Raw genomic sequence first — 23,355 nt, 5'->3', positions numbered from 1 at the left:
TACAAATTTGTATAAGCATAAAGTAATAAATAAGCCTACAGCTATTAATAATGTCCGTAATCTGTATAATCCCAAAATACGGATCCCTCGTATGTGGATGCTGCTTACATAATCTCGTCTGTCAAGGTGTTTCGGCAGGAAAGGCCTTGGCAGACTTATAAATTCCTGAAATGAGGGTTCATACCTACCGACTAGAATTGGTTTCATGGTGGTATCAGATGGGTTACTGTACGGTAACCGATGGTCATCTTGCTTATAATCTCGTCTGCCAAGGTGTTTCGGCAGGAAAAACCTTGGCAGACTTATATATTTCTAAAATGGGGGTTCATATCTACCAACTGGAATTGGTTTCATGGTGGTATCAGATGGGTTAGTGTAGGGTAACCGATGCCGACCTTGCTTACATAATCTCGTCTGCCATGGTGTTACGGCAGGAAAAGCCTTGGCAGACTTATATATTCCTGAAATGAGGGTTCATACCTACCGACTGGAATTGGTTTCATGGCGGTATCAGATGGGTTAGTGTACGGTAACCGATGGTCATCTTGTTTATAATCTCGTCTGCCAAGGTGTTTCGGCAGGAAAAACCTTGGCAGACTTATATATTCCTAAAATGGGGGTTCGTACCTACCGACTGGAATTGGTTTCATGGTGGTATCAGATGGGTTAGTGTAGGGTAACCGATGCCGACCTTGCTTACATAATCTCGTCTGCCAAGGTGTTTCGGCAGGAAAAGCCTTGGCAGACTTATATATTCCTGACATGAGGGTTCATACCTACCGACTGGAATTGGTTTCATGGTGGTATCAGATGGGTTAAATTAGGGGTCCCGCTGGCCACCTTTGAGAGCGTCTGCCAAGCACTTCCGGCAAAAAAAATACTGGCAGACTTCGCTTTTATGTGTCTACATGTAAATTTCTAACTGCTGCCATAACTATTATTTCGGTATCAGATGGGTTAAATCAGCCCCCTTTTTTCGCACCGGAAGTGGCCTTCTTTTTCGTACTTTCGGCAAGTTCCGCCGTGGCAGACTATCGAATTCGGACTTAGCATCACTTTTATGGTTTCCCATTGTGTATTTCATCGTGGTATCAAGTCGGTTAGAAAATTTGCGGCCGGCTCTTCTACTATTATACGACATCACAGCTACCTTTTCTTTTATTTGTGTTATGTAGCTTATCCTCGGCCTTCCCCTTCCTCTCTTGCCTGCAATATTTCCTTCTAAAATGTTATTCACATCATAAGCCATATTATTTTACCATCACGCGTATCACATACCATTATATACTTAGTTCTAAAACAGGAAACTTGTTCAGAAATTTAAGTTATCTTGAGAATAAAATTTGAAGTTTTCGAAACTTAAAGGTACAACTTTTAGCGATTTCTGGATAGTAAAAGTTCCTCAGTATAATCCCAAAACCTCCCTGGTAGCAGGAATGCAGTTATTTTTTAGCTACCCTATATACATAAATACATGCTTATATATGTACATAGAAAAGACTCGGGACTTAGGAATAAATATTTGTGTCCATCACACAAAATTAGAGTAAGACCAAAAAAAGTCTGCAGAGATTTTGATAGCCCACGTAGTCCAAGTGTTATTTTAAACATCAAACTTCTATGAAATTATGACATATAAATAACACTTGCACTGCGTGGGCTATCAAAATCGCTGCAGACTTTTCTAATATGGCCTAACTCTATAGTTCGTTTTTTTTAGCATTAGAAATAAGGTAAACAAACTTGATGTGTCTTTTAATTGAAAAACACATTTTAAAAATAAGTAACGGCAAATATCTAACAATGAGTCTAATACAATCATTTATATTCTTCTGCTTTCATAAGTAATAGTTATTGATTTTTAAAAAGCGTTTTTCAATTAAAAGACATGTCAAGATCGCTTAACTTCTTTCAAGTTCTTTCTAATGCTAAAAAAAAAGAACTATAGAACAGTAATCTTAGATTAAAAAGCAAAACAAATCTGGCTATTAGCCCTAACCATTTAGAAATCATTAGCTCAGCCAAAGTAAAGTCCACAGTAATGCAAATACAGTGTTGGGAGCGAAAAGTGAGTCTGTGATTACGCTCTCGGGTTTTATGAGCGGTGGGCAAGCCATAAGCGGTAGCGATTCAGCACTGAAATAAATTTTTGCATAACAGTGTAAATGTCAATTTATTTTCTGTAAACATAAAACTAATTAAAAACTAAACTTAAATATAAATGTGACGTTTCACGGCAAAAGGTACCTTATGGCGGCTGGCGCTTACGTCGCATAGCGCCGCAATAATATTGGAGCGGCGTTAATAATAGCGTCAACCGCCATAAGGTACCTTTACCCGTGGGACGTCACAAATATAAACTAAATAATAATGAAAAACAAAAATAAATTAAACTAATAACTAAACATTCTAAACTAAAAATACCTAAAAAGAAAAAAAATTACAAATAAAAAATTGGCCCCAGGTTACAAAATATTTTGTTACTACTCAATAAATGATACTTACGAACTATGCTTAGGTATAACATGTACCTATTAGGTACAGAATCCGTTTTAAGATGTTAAGCAAAACTTATTACTTTATTTCAAGTTCAGTTATTTTTGTATTACTCATACACAGAATGAATATGATGCAAACACTAAATTACATGCAAGAACCAGTTATAGCATTTATTTAGGCATTTATTGTATACCTACACAGACAAGAACTAAAAGCTGTCACATTAAACAAATTCTCTAGAGCGTGCCTAGAAATCCAGATCAAAAGGTTATAGATTGGATGACTGCAGCAAACTTTGTAATCTAAATATCTATCTGCAACTCTTTCTCCTACGCTTGATATAATACATGGACGTAAATAGCGTATCTAATTATTCGAGTTGAACAACAGAGGGTCTACCGCGAACCACGTCCGACGTGTTGCCTCCTTGTCTCACTTACGTACGGATTTACAAGTGTGACAGAGAGGCAACACGTCGTCGGTTCGCAGTAGGCCCGCAGAATTCGCTACCGCTTATAAAATGAGTCCCCACACATCCGACCTACATCATCTCACAATGGATATGATCTTTTAACGCGCCGCTTTGTCTCTGATGCGCCTGATACACTAATGTACCACGTTTGACGTGTTGCCTCTCTGTCACACTTGTGAATCGTACGTAAGTGTGACAGGGAGGCAACACGTCGAACAAGGTTCGTGGTAGGACCTTAGCTGACTTAGAGAGATTAGTGATAATGTGTTGAGATTATACTGACACGTGCAAAACATAAAATCACATGTATTATAGGTTAGAGTCGGACCAAAAAAGTCTGCAGCGGATTTGATAGCCCATGCAGTGCAAGTGTCATTTAAACGTCATAATTTGATGGAAAAATGACGTTTAAAATAACACTTTCACTGCGTGGGCTTTCAAATCCGCTGCAGACTATTCTTGGTCTGACTCTATAACTTCTAGAGTCCGTCTATGCTAACTTTGCACCGTCTTGAACAAAGTGCAGGAGTGTTATCTCCCCTCACCTCACACCTGACCTCACCTCACACCTAAAACTTCAACCTCACCCACATAAAAATCAAACCACCATTAACCTTATATTTTCATAGAAATTTGACATTAATAATAACATATCCACACTTTGTCATTTCAAATGCCATGAAGAATTAGCTCTGTCCGACTCTATCATGAGAATACTTTTTGCTAAGAGGGTTAGATAGACAAGTATATGTTATGTAATTAAGCACATATAGATGGTCAAGCAAATCTTGTCAGTAGCAAAAGGCGCGAAATTCAAATTTTCTATGAGACAATATCGCTTCGCGCCTACATTTTTCAAATTTGCCGCCTTTTTCTACTAACAGGTCTGCTTGACCAAGTATAATTATAATTATCCTGAATCAATTTAAGTAGGATAACGATTCTTCCATCTTCTAGATAATCAGGAATTAATATCCTCAACTACTCTAGATAGGCGATTTTTCTATAAAAGTGCAAATCCCTCAAGAACTCGCTAACCGCAAAAGTTAAGAGATATTAACGGACTAAAAAAAAGGATTTAGAAAAGTTCGCACCATCGACAATGGAAGACACTTAAATGTTGCCAACGCGAAAAAAGTTTATTTTAACCCGACATCGTCTGTCACCCACTTTTACAACGTTTTTTGTAAGGATTTTATTTTATATAGGATTTTATAACAAAAAAAAAATATTAATCTAAGTATTTAAGTTATGTATACGGTTGGTTAAAAATAACTGCATTCCCATTATTATGGAGGTTTTGGGATTATACTGAGCAACTTTTACTATGGGACCAACCTCGAAACGCGAAAAAAAATTACCCTTCCGTAGAAAATGGACCAGCCAAAATGTATGAAACAGCCAAATTTTACTTAGCGATTTCGGAGTTGGTCTTATAATAAAAGGTGCTCAATATAATCGCCAAAACCTCCCTGGCAACGGGAATTCAGTTATTTTTTTGCCATCCTGTATACTTATCGATATTAATCTATTGAAGTACATATGTATGTATTATATCGTGGCCTAAGACAAATAATACAAGCTTTGATTAGTTTTGGGCTACTTTGACCTTTGTTAGATTGTCCCCGAATATCTTTAACTTTCTCACTGTTTTGTCGGCTTCATTATTTCAGATAAACATTTATACAAGAAATTCCTGCAAAATGCCTTTTTGATCCTAACGAAATTTTCTTAAAAGCATTTTCTTAACGATATCATAAATACCTTTGGATACATGATACGGAATAAATAATCTGTTCACAGAATTACTTGAAAACTGGCCTTTTATTTGCATATTTAAGACAATACACGCATACTACAATATTATAAATGTGAAGGGCATACTAGAAATATTTTTATTCTTGAAAACAAGACAAAAAAGAAAATATACAAGCAGAGAAACGTAAAAAAGAGAAAGTGCCACGAAATCATTGGTAGACAAAATGCTGTACATTAAAAGATACCAATCTATTACTTGACGGATAATTTATGTTATGAATAATGCTTTGGATAGAAATATGTACAATATTTGAAATTAACGTTTTCTTTTCAAAACATAGCCTTTTTTAAATAAAACAAGCCAATCGCCAGACGCCCACCGAGGGTTCCATACTTTTTAGTATTTGTTGTTATAGCGGCAACCGATATACATCATCTGTAAAAATTTCAACTGCCTGGCTATCACGGTTCATGAGATACAGCCTGGTGACAGACAGACATACGGACAGTGGAGTCTTAATGATAGGGTCCCGTTTGTAGTCTTTGGGTACGGAACCCTAAAAAGGAGTACGCTCAGACATGACAATATCGCATTACAAACAGAAAACAGCGATAGACAATTGCATAAAGTCGTTAAAAAATCTAAAATAAAAAAGTATTAATAAAAAGTTTCAGAGCCACTGACCGCCCTTAGTGTGATCGTTCCATCAAAATGCTGTCCCGCCATTGGTCGGTTCCGTACGCGCCTATCACACGGTTCCGCCATTTTGTACCATACAGCGCTTCAATCAACAGACTATCTTTTACATTAAATATACATTGTTTTCTGTTATTACGCATTTTTTATACACTGGAAACCTTGTATAAATCATGAATAATATTCTAAACGCTTTCATAGATACTTAATAGTCGATTTTGTGAATTAAAAACGTGTATTAAAGAGAATAGTTTTGTTCAAGCGCTTGAAGCGCTGAGAGTGTGATACTAATTTCCTCCCTTCGGTATTTCTGCCAGTCACTCACTCGCTTGGCCCATTCAGTGTGATTTTAGCGTCCGAAGTCTAGGGACAATTTTGTGTAAATATGCATTTAAAAACTATTTCACCGTTATATTTCCAATTATTATCGGTATTAAAAGTTCAGTTTCACTTTTTGGAACGTTTTAGCTGTGACGCGAGTAATTTTGGCGCGTAGTTCTATTTTTAAAATGTATTCGGGAGTTTCGCAAAAATGGCGGAGAGTTGGGTGTTTTTTCGTAGTGCGTTCCTGTAACCATTGAAAATGACGCTATAAGGAAAATATTGGTGAGTTGTTACTTATTGTTTCGAAGGATTTCCTGTGCATGACCTTAAACATATACCTATAGAAAATATGAATAAACAGAATATATATTTATTTAATTACTAAACTACCTAATCGATATAAGAACATTATTATTTTATTCAAATTTAAAACGCGAAACTTGAAGCAAAAAGAACTTAATTTTTCCACTAGGGTATTAATAATTTGAACAAGACTTTCGGATATTCGCAGGACTTTAGGTAAGCGTTAAAGTGGCATTCCATTTCCAACTGCAGCTGCAATACTGTTCATTTTACTATGGAAATTGACAATGACAGCGACGCGTTTCCATAGTAAAATGAACAGTATTGCAGCTGCAGTTGGAAATGGAATGTCACTCTTAGGTAAGATAAAATGTCATATTAAATGTAGAGTAAGTATTCGACAGTTCAAGATCAACAATTATTTTAAGTACTTAGTCCTCGCTTTCAATACTTACCTAAAGTATTAATTTGAGCCTTCTTTATTTAGCATTTTATATCGATCTTGTGATATTTCTCGTAATAGTTTCAACGGCTAGGTTTTATATAAGGCACAGGTTTAATACGTCGTAATACCCAATGAAAAAAAAGGAAATAGATATTACTTTTGATAGTGTAGGTACTGTGTGCCGATATGCTACAACTCAATATAACAGGGGACACAATAGAGTCAATAAACCGCATGGTCTAACGCGCTTACAGCTCCGGCGAAATTAAAGCTAGAAGCTGTATCAATAAAATGTGACGTTATCAACCAAAAGGTACCACATTGTCATTTGCCGATAAGATTTATTTGAAATTGAAGCTACATACCTATATCAGCTCCCCCACGCCAATGACCTTCGATCTGAATCCCTGAGTTTTCTAATGTTTTTTGTAGCTTATCATATTAACAGCAACGGGTTTAAGCAATATAGTATCCCATATTTACTTTAAAGTTCATTGTCTTCGAGATATTTGGCATCAAAGTTGAACAATTTTAGGCTAAAAAACTGGTTTTCTGGCCATAACTTTTGTGTTAATTAGTTTAAAATTAAAACCTTGGACACGATTTTCGAGACTTCGAAGACGAACCCAAATACATATGTAGATTTCGTACATGTAAGATCCTTCACTGCAATCTAGATACGAAAAAAGTGTTTTTTTTAGACAATGTTTAAAAAATTCATAAATAAAATAAGTATTCATTTTTTTCAAAATCCGGTGGACAAAATCGGAGATAAAAGATTGAAGAACCGATAACCGTTTGTCTTATAATTCTATCTGTAGTGCAAAAAAAGGAGATACGATTCGAAACTTGTTAAAAATCGATGAAATCCTCGGGTAGCCCCTTATTGACAACCGACAATAAGTTGGCTGAGAATGCCACAAATAACGTTATGTTATGGTTGATATTTTAAGATGCTGATAGACTTGAGCGTTTAATACTCGAGTAGTACATCTAATATTCGTAGTTTTTAAGCAGATTCGGTAAACTGTTAGACGAATTACGAAAAGACAACTTACCAATATTGTACCTATGCCTTTGTAAGGCAGGGCTTTGTAAGGAAGAGAAGAACATCAATAATTTGTACCACCTTTGTAAACCCCACCCATAACCATACAATAAATATTTTTTGATTTGATTTTGATTTTGAATGTTCTTCTAACGCGCTGGTACTCCCGGATCTGCGTACGTGAAAACTATCTGAAAAAGAATAATCACGGCACATGAGAGGTTAAATGCTTTTTTTTTTCAATTAAAGTTGTCTTAACAAAACAGAAACTTGTGCCAGAATAGTTTTTCGTCCTAAAAACATTCTAACGACGATATGTTTCAGACTTTCAGTCAGCGCTCAGCGTGTGTGTAGAGTTAGACCAAGAAAAGTCTGCAGCGGTTTTGATAGCCCACGCAGTGCAAGTGTTATTTATACGCCATAATTTCATAGACGTTTGACGTTTAAAATTACACTTGCAATGCGTGGGCTATCAAAGCTGCAGACTTTTCTTGGTCTAACGCTATGTATATGATATAATATAACACAGTTATATCACGTCGCGACATAACAACCCTAACCCCAGCCCTCACATAATTCGCGTGCTCGCTTTGAGAGACGTTCGAACTATTCCAAGCGGCTGTGCTGAGATTAAAACGTTTTTTGTCACGAAAATTAGACTTATAATCATGTAAATATACAATTTACAGAATCTTTTATTACCCGTAAAATCTTATTTTTATATTCCTGTGAGAAACAGATAAAATAACAAATGTTTCAGTGATTTTTGCTAGTTCACCCATATTGTAATTAAATTCCTACTTTCTGCGTTCACAATTCGCGTATCACAAAAGTGGGAGGAAACAATCGTTCTTGAGGCATAAAACCGTAATATGTACCTACTTTTTTTTTTAAATAGTATTACATTCGATGTTATATCATTTTACTTACTAATTGTGACGTCCCACGGGTAAAGGTACTTACCTTATGGCGGTTGGCGCTTACACTATTATTATTGCGGCGCTATGCGACGTAAGCGCCAGCCGCCCTAAAGTACCTTTTGCCGTGGAACGTCACAATTAATCGTAAAGGGGCCCACTAATTAACAGTCCGCCGGACGGTATCGGCCTGTCAGTTATTCGGAACTGTCAAAATTTTGTTCTAACTGACAGGCCGATACCGTTCGGCGGATTGTTAATCAGTGGGTCCTTTAATGTCAGACAATTTTCTGCCACTTTTATATATTATACAAATAACCGGTTTTCAACTACCACATAAAAACCAAAAACTCCAAACTACTAACTAAAAACTAGTTTTGAAAACTATAGGAGCTTTTTTTAATTTCAAAAATCAAAATGCCCTTTAAATTCCAATGCAAACACGCTTTACAATTCGCAAATGGTCAAACAGAATCAAAAACCCGCCAAACATCTGCCCATCGCCATAAGCCCCATTTCAATTAGTCCCATTGAAAAACGCGCATATTCCCAAACCATGCGCGTACGCATAATATTCATACTCTCACATAAACTAGCGTAGCGTGTCCTTGAGATCTGTACGTAGTTGGAGCTCAACTTAAAATGGTAATACAGACAGTAGTCAGTAAAGAGGGCGGTTGTAATGCAACCCCAGTTCCCAGGACCCAAACCCCAGACGGTATTGTCCAAATCCACCACGTGCGGAGCAGATGCGCGTGAGTTTTATTTTTAACTAGGCTGCCCAAGCGTCTGTTAATGTAAGGATATAATTAAATGGAATTCCCTTTTGAGATACGCTGTTTTTCTTTTACGTTTTTTTTTGCAAGTTATGGATAGAGACTGCTTGGTCCGGGTATTGTTTGCTATAATTTAAGTCATAGTCTGACCAAAAAGAGTAGTAAATTAAAAGGTGGCAATACTGTAGTGTCGTCCCTTTCAAATCAATCTATATAAGAAAACGGAATGACACTACAGTATTGGCGCTTTTTAATTTCCACTCTTATTGTCAGACTGTATTTGTCTTTATTGCAATTACATAGAACTGTTTTCAAAAAGGGAATATTTTGTATCAAGGTCCATATGCATTAGAGAATGAGATTTTACTAACATCTTTCTGTAAGTAAGTTTCTTTAGTCCTCTGAACGTCTGTAGCAAAACATAAAGTTTCAAAGAACTCTCATTTGACTTGGGTCCCCAACCACAGCACAGAGATCTCATTACATATTACATAAATATTTGTTAGTTCACGTAATAAAACTTGCCTTGTTATTTCATACTATGTAATATAATTCGATTATTTAAGTGAGCGCTTCATTCGCCAACAAACAGGTTACAGTTTGGCGATATTATAAATTTTGTTTGTGAGCATGTACCTTTTGTGTAAATAAATAAAATAAAAAAAGTTTGTATGTATGATACTTAATCAATAGTTTGGCAAGATTATTTGTGAAGGTTCAGCAGAGAGAATCATACTCTCTTTTTCTTACACTCTTAAAAACTGTTGACTATACAAATACATATATGTACATAGTTTTTAGGGTTCCGTACCCAAAGGGTAAAACGGGACCCTATTACTAAGACTTCGCTGTCCGTCCGTCCGTCCGTCCGTCCGTCCGTCCGTCTGTCACCAGGCTGTATCTCACGAACCGTGATAGCTAGACAGTTGAAATTTTCACAGATGATGTATTTCTGTTGCCGCTATAACAACAAATACTAAAAACAGAATAAAATAAAGATTTATATGGGGCTCCCATACAACAAACGTGATTTTTGACCAAAGTTAAGCAACGTCGGGAGGGGTCAGTACTTGGATGGGTGACCGTTTTCTTTTTGCTTTTTTTGTTTTTTTTTTTTTTTGCATTATGGTAAAATTAATTGGAATTAATTAAAATTAATTCAATGGGATTTTTTTTTTGCATTGGTATGGGGTACCCTTCGTGCGCGAGTCCGACTCGCACTTGCCCGGTTTTTTTATTCCTACTGACAAAATGGCTTTGCTGGAATATACAATATACCTATCTATCTATGAATACTTTTATCGTCGTCTAGACGATACAGCCGTTACTAAGCCTAGGGAATATATTGATAATGTAATCATATTCATGTCGAAACTGTTAGTTTCAGTTAATTTTTTTGTTACATGTAAGTATAATCATAGCACATGTTAATAAAACCACATGTTGATAAGTCAAACCGGAAGCCTTGATATACCATTCACACAATTACTGACCAATATTAGACCGTATTGCAATGGTATAAGGTCCACCATGGTTATTATACTTAGCATTAGATATCCATGTGGATATGCTAAGTATAATAACCATGGTGGACCTTATACCATTGCAATAAGGTCTAATATTGGTCAGTAACTTGTAATCAATTCACAAAAACTTATCAAGTCGAACCCGTGACCCGGAGTATTTCCTTTACGTTAATGATATTTTTAATTAAGTTGCCCTCGTTTATAATTTCAGTAGAAAAATGTTATTTATATGGTTGGTGCATTCCCATTTGTGGACAATGGTGGGATTAGGCGGTTCATATAAATATGTAATTCCCATTTGTCCCTCCTAGTGTGTCCTCGTAAGACCCAGGGCATTTTTTAGAACTTTTGAATTTAGAACTTGCTTTTGTTTCTATATGAGTTCAAAACTCGAAATAAATTTTTACTTGTACAAGTACACGGGGATTTACGAGGGTATGGCGGTGGTCACGTGGGGAGGGGACAAATGGGAATACAGATACACCATATAGAAAAACTCAAAAACTGTTGTAGGATTAGAATCAACATTTAATCATGACTAGAGAATGTGTTTGTCATATGAATCTGACGTACCTACTAGAGTTAGACCAAGAAAAGTCTGCAGCGATTTTGATAGCCCACGCAATGCAAGTGTTAAATTATCTCTATACATCATAATTTCATAGAAGTTTGACGTTTAAAATAACACTTGCACTGCGTGGGCTATCAAAATCTCTGCAGACTTTACTTGGTCTAACGCTATCTACATATGCGAGGCCGTTGACCGACGCTTTTATTTCATTCAACTTATTTATACTCATTCAGTTCATTCACTTATCTATTGCCCGATAAAAAACTTTTACAACAATATAAGTACTCATTTCGTATTTAAATTGACTTTCAACAGACTTCAATTTCATAGAAGAAGGTTCTGTATTCGATTGTGGCTGATTTTATTATTTAAAATGTGGACAGTCTCACCAACCCCACAAACCCACGGTCCCTCTACAACGGAAGCTGGCCTATTGTGATAAAGTACCATACGCGCGCTTTGACGTATCCAGTTAGAACCATGTCATAGTGAGCGTGTATTTACAGGATATAAGTGAATAGAATCAAAAACAAATTTATATTTGCGGCTTGTTACGGCGCTGTTTTCTACTACTCAGTACAATTGTGTACGACGCTCGGGCAGTTACTCCTTTCGTCAACGGTATTTATAAATTTGTATTTTCGAATATCGAATAATAATTTTTACAAATTTATTTTTGCTATGTTCGCAGAGTTATTGTCGAATATTAGAGTTATGTTAGTTTGGTGAATTCCCAATTGTAATTTTGTCTGACTGCAAATATAAAATTGTATTTTTGAATAGAATAAAGTAGCACTCACATGAGTTTGGACACGTTTGTGCTATTGTGTTTCATTCTTTATAAGTAGCATCTTTTCAAGATGATAGACTTAAAGATACATACCGGGTGTGGCCTGTAATATGAGCAAAAAATTGAACTGTAGGCTGTACTCCTCATACTGACAAACATTTGTTCAGCGAGTTTAAAAAAAAAAATAGCTTGTGGTTTGATTTTTAAAACACTTTAAAGTTTATACTAAGACGCAATATATTGCGAATTTTGTTATGTTTAACACGTGACAAGCAACGTCAATCACAATGATATGGCGTGGCGATGGCGTCGATTGAAGTTAATATTTATTTTGTATGAAAAATAGGGAGTCTAAATAATTCATAATTTTTAAAAGTTGTTGAAAAAAAGTGTCACCGTTTGAGGAGTACAATCTATGTTTTAATTATTTGCTCGTGTTACAGGCCACACCCGGTATAATGTTTTAGTACTGAATAGGGTATTATAAAAATAAATTATTTTCAACCATGCATGAAGCACCAGATAATTAATAGAAAAACACAGATAGCAGTTATTATTAAACACAAGTTCTATTTAATAAATCGGATAGAAATATAAAAAGTTGGTGAGTTGACCGTGACGTCACGATGTAATGTTTCATATAAATTCCATATTAGCAAATCGTTTTGACAGTTCTTAAAAGGTAAACGATTTGACTAGTAGGAAAATACCCTATTCTTAAAGGCAGAACAGAACGCAGTGAATATTATCTTTGTTTAATTTGAACACGTCGTTTTATGGCTCCTCTACACGATGGGCCAACGCCGGCCACTCCAAGGGACGCATTTATGCGTTAGAGGGAGCAAGTGATATTGCTATCTCATTCTACCTCATGACTGCGTCCCTTGGAGTGGCCGGCGTTGGCCCATCGTGGAGAAGAGCCATTAGAATGAGAGCGCAATTGCGATTGTTTGAGAGCGGCTTTTTGGTAGGTTCGTGTGAATCTTAACTGAATTCTAAAGTATTCAGATATCGTCTCTAAATTAGAATTTAAAAACATGAGACGAGAAGCATAAACATGCCAAAATTGTGTTTAAATCTATGGAAATTAGTTGCCAATTGGCAACTTTTCATGCCAAATTTCTTCAAAACTTGCTAGACTTGGCACTTTAGTTACCAAAGTCAAACACCTTAAGATTAGGTCCTGTTAAGGACCTTTTGAAATCGAATTTAATCGATAGGCGAAGGGCCCTCGGCTGAAAAGATCGATTGATCAAGGGTCCTTAAGTGTGCTTAGGGTACCTTTTGTCAAATCTATATACATACAATATACATAGGTAAGTATATGTAATTTGAATACAGCTAGTGTATAGGTACCTAAGGGGTCATCCATTAATTACGTCACACGTTTAGGGGGAGGGAGGGGGTCAAGAAAATGTGACATATTGTGACATGGGGGAGGGGGGAGACACAAACTTTGTGACGTCACTTTAACTTCATCAGTAACCGAAAATTTATTTAAATTATTTTATTCGCTGTACATTAAAATAACAAGTTTTTAAAATGATAATCGTTTTTATTCGTTTAATATTCTTTCCTAAGCAGTTTTGGGTTATAAAATTACTAATATTTATATCGTCAAAAATATTTTGATAAAATATTAATAATACTTAGGTACTTACTTAATTCGATTTGGCGATTTCGTAGAAAAAATGTGACGTCACACTAGGGGGGAGGGGTTTGCCAAATGTGACCAAGTGTGACAAGGAGGGGGGGAGGGGTAAAAAAACCTAGAAATTCGTGTGACGTAATTAATGGATGACCCCTTATGGCTCTCCAAATAAGATCGTGTCACATATTTTAGCGGTCTTCATTGTGTAACATATTATTGCAGGACTGTACTACCGTATAGAATGAAACTTCCTACAAAACCGAAGTTTGACAGCGGTTCAGGGTCGAATCATACTGTCCCTTTCTAATATATGGCAGTATCCCTTTCGGCTATTTTAGGGTTGTCAAAATTCATGTGATTATCTTATCTGTGGTCGTGCACGCAACGGACGTCAAGTTGTGTCAACCCTAATTCCTCGGAGCAATGCTGAGCCGAACGGAGCCGAGTTTGCCCGAAGAGAGGAGTTTCGCATCGCTGCATATACCTAAACCTACGCTACCGTCTATAGTTCGTTTTTTTTAGCATTAGAAAGAACTCCACAGAAGCAAGCGTGCAGTTTTTATCAGGCTCTTTAATTGTTAATAATTATTGAATTATCTAATGTAGCATGGTCAATACATATAATTTACTTCAAATTATTACCGCTAAAAGTGCTGGATTTGGAACCATAAGCTTACTTCTGCGAAGTTCTTTCTAATGCTAAAAAAAACGGACTGTACGTAATTTACTTTCTACATATACATCTCGCTCGAGCTATGCGAGTAAGAGCGAGATGCATAGAAAGTAAGTTACGTTCTCGTTAGCGTTTATGTCAGTGCAAAACTGTCAGAGCGTCGCGTAAAAACCGCTACCTATACAATCTCTTTGGCCGCAATCGATAACTTCCAAGTTATAAGAATTTAGCGGGAAAATTAAATATTGATTAAAACATATCGTATGAGGGTTCGATCAAATTCATGAAATACACTCAAGACTGATGAAAACTGGTGGAATTGTAAGGATAATTATATACCTACTAAGTGATTCGATTTAATTTATCGTATAAATAATGAACTTGCCTTCAGCGTTTTAGGCAGTTTTAGCCCAACCGAAGTATTCGGATTCGTCAAAGCCCTTAGTCCATATTTGGCCCATCGTGGGCCCAGTACGGTCTTTACCATAAGGGCACACGGGGTACGTGCCCAGACAGGGCCCCTATCCTCAGGGGGCCCCGAAGAACAGACAGTAATAACAGTTTGATTCTGTACCCATAATAAATAGAAGACCATTGTAGCGATTTAATTAATAATTAACAAAAGTAACTTAAATAAATATATCTAAATCATAAAATATTTTAATTTAAAAGACCTCCGCGAGTTGTACCGGGTACAAAGTTGCCCATTACACTTGCCGCGTTACCACGTTGGACAGCGATGGCCAACCTTTGCACCAGGTACGAACCCGCGCGAGCATCAGAGGTCCTCTCCCTAATTCTACGTCCCACCTCCCTTTTAAAAGCAAACCATAATTAACAAATAATTTAATTCGCTTTATAGACTTTCCAAAAGGGCCCCAGGATAGCCCCGCGTGGGCCCTTCTCATCTCTAGTGTAACTGCCGTATTCGAACTTCAAGATATTCAGAAGAGACGACACGTACTAGATCCATTCTAGATACGTTATAGTTCAGATATCAACTAGTTCTCTTTTGCAGCGCAATTCGGGCAACCAATGTCACTCTTACGTTAGATAGACTAAGATATCTATTAGATGTGAATTGGATCTCTAAGTCATATCCTGTGGAAATCGTTCAAGAGTATCTCCAGAATCGCGCAAATGTCAAATTTGACAGGTTAGATCATAAACATATCGTTATCGTATCTTGGTGATGTCTATAAGATGTCTAATAGATGTCTATTTCAAAATCCGAATCGGGCCCTAAGTCTTGTAACTTGCACCACCGGCAAGGTCAGACGGGTGTGGCCAGCACTCCCATTTTAGGGATTAAGACATTAGCTGTGAGTGCTGTACGTATTGCATGTCTGTCTGTCTGTCTGTCTGTAGGTATATGTACGTTATTTAGATGTACCCCCGTATTCATAGAGTTAGACCAAGAAAAGTCGGCAATGATTTTGATAGCCCACGCAGTGGAAGTGTTATTTTAAACTTCAAACTTCTATGTAATTATGACTTTATGACATATAAATAACACTTACATTGCGTTGGCTATCAAAATCACTGCAGACTTTTCTTGGTCTAACTCTAAAAGTTTATGGGCCTGATTCAGTTAAGTTATGTTTCATCCCTTTCTTACGAATACATAAGTCTAAATGACAGATAAAGACAAACGATTTATAGCTAATTCAGGGCAACGCGTTTATGAATAACTCTATAAATTAGTAGGTACGCTTAGAAGTTGTTAAACGTTTTCAATCTCATTTTAAGCCTCTTGACCACTAACCCGGAGTTAACCGGTTAAACCGTCAACCCAGGCCCGTAAAGTTTTATGAATAAGGTAAGTTAATATGGTATATTTTTTCTACGCTCTCAAAGTCCTCGTTGATCGGGGTACAGTTTAACCCATGGAGCGCCCTGCTGTCACACGTGTGATGTTAACTAAGGCCCACTTGCACCATCTCACTAACCTGGGGTTAAGCGATTAAACCGTTAACCTAGTGTAAAATTGTACTGGTAACCATGGCAACTCCAGGTTTAAACGGTTAACCCCGGGTTAGTGGAAAGGTGCAAGTGGGCCTAAAATTGGGTTGTAGCGACTCAGTATCAGACGTGTGGTGTGTTATTACAGATCAATATGGGTCAAATTGCTTTGCATCAATTTGTTGTACGGTGGGCGCATGACGGGATAATATTAAAGTGGACTACATATGGCCTCGCCCGTATACTGATAACACCAAGTGAATTTACTTTCAATTTGTTTTACATTAATATTTATTACTTAGGATGATATCGCACCCTTCACTTCCAACACTTCACAAAATGTAGGTTTTTTGTGGAGTTAAGAGACTTTATCTATGTAACTAATCATAACTTTAAACAAGCAATTCTTGTTTATTTTTATAAATAATTCGGGGATCTCGGAAACGGCTCTAACGATTTCAATTAAATTTGCTAAAGTGTCATTCTATTGAACTTCATGAACTTGCTAACTATGTAAACAAAAGTCACTAGTAAATTCATCATTCAGAGATAATTTCAATATGGCGGTTTGTTTACATAGTTAGCAAGTTCCATAGAATTACCTTTTATATGGGGGCTTTCGAGGGCGAAAAATCGATCTAGCTATGTCTTATCTATTCGGTCTCCCAGATATTTTTATATAGATAAATAAATTAATATTATTGGACATTATTTACATAAATTGACTAAGCCCCACGGTAAGCTCAAGAAGGCTTGTGTTGTGGGTACTCAGACAACGATATATATCATATATAAATACTTAAATACATAGAGAACAACCATGACTCAGGAACAAATATCTGTATCATCATACAAATAAATGCCCTTACCAGGATTCGAACCCGGGGCCGTCGGCTTCATAGGCAGGGCACTACCCACTAGGCCAGACCGGTCGTCAAAATATCAAGCAGTATTTACATATTTTAAGTTTATGTTTTTGAGTAGGTACCTAAGAAAAATATTCGAATAATCGTTTAAAGTACAGTCACCTGCAATAATATGTTTTCTTCGTAGGCCGCGAAATTATCTGACACGATCTTATTTGTAGAGCCATGAACGTGTTTATAACATATTTTTGCGGCCTTCGAAGAGAATATATTATTGCAGGTAATTGACTGTACCTAAGAAGAATATTCATTTTTTTTTACATGTTTTTGGGCGACCCAGTTCATGTGTTTGGTATTAGCGTGTATTTGAGACTCTGTAGCACCAAAAAAGCTAGTCTTGAAAAGACTAGGGGATTTTGTCAAACCCCTAATTCACAAAGGCACAATTTTGGGATTTGGGTCGAGGGGGTATAAGCTCGGACACTTTAGAGTTTACAAATGGCTAGTCCGATTGACGAGGACGTGGATTGCGCCTTTTTGAGTTATCCTCTAAGGCAGTGGTTCTTAACCTTTTCAGGCCGGTCACCCCTATGACTAACTAGGGAACCTGATTTTACCCCTCCTCCCAATGGTAATAAAAAATAAAACGTGTACGTTTGTTGTATTGTTATATTAGGTTAGCTTATTACCCCTGTAAAATACCAGTTTTACCCCCACGGGGGTAATTACTCCTAGGTTAAGAACCACTGCTCTAAGGCCTAGCCGAAGTAGCGGGCCAAATGAAAAATCCAAAATTTGCTATACATAGTTCTTATTTTGCATTGGAAAAAAACTGGACAAGTGCGAATCTGACTCGCCCACCGAGGGTTCCATACTTTTTAGTATTTGATGTTATAGCGGCAACAGAAATAAATCATCTTTGAAAATTTCAATCACTGTATCTAGTAATCACCTATTTAAATAAAAGTAAACAAAATCCACCCTCAAATGCTTCCTTAAGCCAGTCGAGGGTAGATGAAAACATTAAACGATCAAATAATGTAGGTTAAAGTCAGGTCGTTCAGTGGCTGATCCAGGCGGTTTTGTATTTGGTTGGTTAACCAATAAATGTTATAACTACCCGAAAATTTTCAAATTTTCTGTTTACTTTTATTTAAATATGTACCAAAAGATTGATTTTAGACCATCGCGTTACCGACACAAAATCTATCAAATAATTTTTTTTATCCAAAAAATTCACTATAGATATGAATTCTCTTTATTGTACAAAACACAAATATGGCACAGGACAGACAGTACAAAGGCGAACTTATTTCTTTCAGTTAACCTTTGAACTTATGACTATTAGTAGGTATTATGTAAACTATAAACAAACACCTGTTTTAACCATATTATTATATTTATTATATTACATATGTGACTATATAGAACTATCCGCTGACTCCTAATTCTGGCTAGCCTTAGTCTAAACACTCAACAGACCACTAACCTATAAGACGACGCATACTACTACGACGCGACGCACACGCGACAAACACACACACACACACACGCGACAAACACACACACACACACACACACGCGCGCGCGATACACGACGCGTCGCGGCGGTGCGACGTATACTGGGCAATTTCAATTCGACGTAATCGTAGTCCCACAGTAAACTCAAAAAAGGCTTTTTATTTGTCTCCATGCTTGAATCTAAAGATAGCAGCGGAGTGGTCTTCTAACGGAATTGATATAGATAATTCCAACTCAAAAGCTAAATTTAGGTTAATATTAACGTAATTCACGCTAATTAATCATTACGGTTGGCATTTTTTATACTAATTCCGTTAACATCACTCCGCTGCACCCAAAATGCTATAACGATGTCTGGTTATTTGAAAAACGCCAATTTATGAATATTGAATGACTCCATTAACGCGGCGTCTGTTTATAGTAATCTGGAATGGTAGTGGAATAGCATCTTATTCCGCTGACGAGCCAGACGTAATATAAAACCATGTTTTGTATGGCGCCACACCATACTAGTTATGTATGGTCAATAGAGTCATTATGGGCATACTCATAATAATGTACCTATACTAGTAGCTAAATATGTATGAATATTTGACATACATATTGTAGGTATGTTTATATTATTATTAAATTATTGTCTTATTTGGTTTCAGATTGGAACTGAGAAACATCATTGATCTGAACAGAAATGGGTAAGTTATTTATATTTTTAATTCTAATAGTATATAATAATTTAGCCTAGGTATTTACGTCCCACTGCTGAGCACAGGGCTCCTCTCAAACACGGGTTTGGGCTACAGTCCCCACGCTAGCCCACTGCGGGATTCCCACTTTTAATTCTGTACAATTTTGAATTTACCTTCCCTAATATACATACACGGTGTAACATGAGGAAACCGAATAATTTTAACCACGCATTTCTGAGGTCAAAAGAAGGAAAAAATGTAATATGAGTTTAGGTCAATTTCGCCAAAAACAAATTTTTTTTTGTTTTGTTTTTTTAATTTTTTGAATGTATTTGTTCATAAAAAATAAATGTTATTGGTAAACTTGCTACTTAAAATTGATTTTTACATTTTTTTTTCTTAAAACCTTCTTTTTGCAAAGTGTTACTTGTCACTTTTTGACATCTATCAATAAGGATATTTAGACTACGTCCCATAGCAGCAACATTACCATCAAAAAGGCCTTTTACATTATGTAACAACAAAACTTGTTTATTTTTAAATTAATATTATCTCTGAAACTAGGCGTTTTTAAAAAAAAGTTTATATGACTTTTTTGTCTGGAATACGCTGTTAAAATTATTCGGTTTACTCATGTTACACCGTGTATAATTGTAACGTACGGTCAAGTGTAATAATATGGATGCATACAACTTACTCAAAAATATATCCCAAAGTTCTTAATTCGCTGACATTAAGAGCTATCGGACATATTTTTACACGTGACTGTATACAATTTTGGGGAATACTTATGCAATGTGAGTGTGAGCAGTGTTGCCAACTTGGCATAAATAAATAATCTGGCATATTTTCACTCGCTTTGGCACCAAAATTTTCCATTTAGCATCTGGCATAATTTTTAGCATAATTTAGTCTAAGCCAAGTTTGCAACAACTTGGCAGCAACAATATGCGCCATCGCCTTATGTGGTTCATATTTTCATATGAATTTTGACTTTTGTGGACGGATGGACGTCAACGGACTATGTAAAGTTAGTCAAGCAGATCTTGTCAGTAAAAAAAGCCGGTAAATATGAAAAATGTATGTGCTTTAAGTGTCTTATTTCAAGTGATATTTTAGCATTTTTTAGCATAGGTGTTTCAAAAATCTTTGGCATAATCTAGACATTAGCCTAGCATTTTTTTTAAATCCGAGTTGGCAACACTGAGTGTGAGTTTATATTTCGATGATTTCGATGAAACCCATTTAATTGTTATATCTAGACGGAATGTAGCCACACTTCACACTGTCAGTGAGATAACATTAACAACATTAACATTATATAATGACGATTTGTAGTTCGATGCCTTACTAATATAGGGTTCCTTTACTAGTATTTATTAACTAATACAAATAAAGATATACGACGACCGGTCTGGCCTAGTGGGTAAGTGACCCTGCCTATGAAGCCGATGGTCCCGGGTTCGAATCCTGGTAAGGGCATTTATTTGTGTGATGATACAGATACTTGTTCCTGAGTCATGGTTGTTTTCTATGTATTTAAGTATTTATATATTACATATATCGTTGTCTGAGTACCCACAACACAAGCTTTCTTGAGCTTACCGTGGGCCTCAGTCAATTTGTGTAAAAAAAAATGTCCTGTAATATTTATCCTGTAATAATGTAGTATATTATGACGAAACAGGAGCTGAGTTTTAAATATTTTAGGTAAATATACCCGTCTCGCTAACGGAAGCGGCTCCTAAAACTAGCGCGATAAGGACAACTGGACAAGGCGTAAAAATCTGAAAAATCGAGGTTTCGTACTCGACTGTTTCTTCCTCCAAAACTTAAGCAATCGTAACCAAATTTGGAAATCTAAATGATTATGAAATTATCTATGACTCTCCAACGCGCACGGCCCCTATATTTCTCTATGTCAGTGTGGAATGGCTCTTAGAATCGATCCAATATTGATTATTTATTGTGTGTCAAGTATACAGAACCCTAACATGTGTTGACAGATAAGGCTGGCCTTCGCTTACTGATAGCGACTCCGATAACATGCGATACCGCTCAGTTTGTTTCTAAATTCAAATAAAATGCCCTTTCAGTTTAATTTATTATAAAGTATCAAAGTGTGAATAGAAGATCTATAGTTCTTTTTTTTTGCATTAGAAAGAACTTGCAAGAAGGTAAGCGATCTTGACATGTCTTTTAATTGAAAAACGCCTTTTAAAAATCAAAAACTAATGTACTTATGAAAGCAGAAGAATATAAATGATCGTATTAGATTCATAATTGTTACATATTTGCCGTAACTTATTTTTAAAATGTGTTTTTCAATTAAAAGACACATCAAGATTGTTTACCTTATTTCTAATGCTAAAAAAACGCACTATAGCGTCAGACCAAGAAGTCTGCAGCGGATTTGATAGCCCACGCAATGCAAGTATTATTTTAAACGTCAAACTTCTATGAAATAATGGCGAATAAATAACACTGGCACTGCGAGGGCTATCAAAATCGCTGCAATTTTTCGTGGTTTCACCTTTAAGGGAAGAGTGAGTTATATGTTTTTTTTAACTACATATAATGGCTCCTCTACACGATGGGCCAACGACGCCGGCCACTTCAAGGGACGCATTTATGCTTGTGCTAGTGCTATTGCTATCTCATTCTACCGCACGGCTGCGTCCCTTGGAGTGGCCGGCGTTGGCCCATCGTGTAGAGGAGCCATAAAGTATTACGCCATACAATTTCTATGCCAGAAATTAATTTGGCCAGAATTCAAGTCAGATATGACTTTAATAGTGCAAGTAGCAAGTATGTAGCAAAACTTAGTTTTTCTATATAGTTCGTTTAAACTAAAAATTTATAAAGTGCAGGGGGGCAATTTAGACTGCGGGGTCATTTAATCTAATCGAATTATCTTCCATGTCTTACATTTTTTACTAGAGTCACACAACACATCTTTTTCGCTATCTGGATATATAGTCTAGTTAAAGTTAATCATTCAAACTTTGTTTTGTAATAACCATTTTTAAAAGATTAAGCGAATATAATTTTATTACAAAATGAAATGTAAATAGATACAGAAATTTACAAACTTATAACTAGGTAAATATAAAAATTAAGGGTATTATAATGTAAAACATGGCAGATATTTCGATTAGACATAGACAAAACATCCACCAGACATAGCATAGCATTAGCATAGTCGCGCTACCCCCTCTGCCACGCATACGGTAATTTTACTCCATGTTCGAGTCGAAAGTGTCTTTGTGTGACGTCCGTGTCTTTGAACGGACCAATCACGGCACGGGACTTCGCTCACCTCGTCTCGCGCACCCCCGCATTTTTGGCATCATCGGTTGCATGAAATAATTGCTCTAAACTCGATCTTGGGGATTAGATTAAATTATCCCACAGTTTAAATTGCCCCCTGCACATTATAAATATCCTACAAAAATATGGTGGAGGCGCTTGGATTAACGTTATTTAATATCGTCGGGTGACAAGCAAAAGTCACTGACTAACACCATTGAAATTATTGGACAATAAACCGTGTTACAAGTGTAATAAAGTGCATTGATACTTTCATTTTTTGATAGTACTTAGTGACTTTTGCTTGTCACTCGACGATATTTCTTATCGGGTTAACCAATGTGTTAAAGTTACACCAATTATAATTTCATAGAAGTTTGACGTTTAAAATAACACTTTCACTGCGTGGGCTATCAAAATTGCTGCAGACTTTTCTTGGTGTAAGATAATATTAAAAGCAACGCAAGCGAAATTTACGGGTAACTAAACCTTACATCAGGCGTGTGTCACTCCGCGATTTCGTCGCTTTGCTACAGGTAGCTAAAAGTACATCCGTTCGGC

The 23,355-nt window shown here is 36.4% G+C and overlaps 1 long non-coding RNA gene across 1 annotated transcript in view; it reads left to right on the top strand.

Moving 5' to 3' along the window:
- Positions 1-5,783: 5,783 nt before the first annotated feature.
- The window catches only part of LOC134677173 (uncharacterized), a 36,086-nt gene continuing 18,514 nt past the window's right edge, over positions 5,784-23,355 (top strand). Inside the window, exons 1-2 of the long non-coding RNA XR_010099999.1 lie at positions 5,784-6,032; positions 19,453-19,491. This is a non-coding gene — a long non-coding RNA (uncharacterized LOC134677173). The remainder of the gene's footprint in view (positions 6,033-19,452; positions 19,492-23,355) is intronic.

The sequence above is a fragment of the Cydia fagiglandana genome, chromosome 25, assembly GCF_963556715.1.
Source record: "Cydia fagiglandana chromosome 25, ilCydFagi1.1, whole genome shotgun sequence".
Lineage (NCBI taxonomy): Eukaryota > Metazoa > Arthropoda > Insecta > Lepidoptera > Tortricidae > Cydia > Cydia fagiglandana.
Note: the sequence above shows the minus strand (reverse complement) of the source record. Positions and strands in the feature narration are given on the sequence as shown.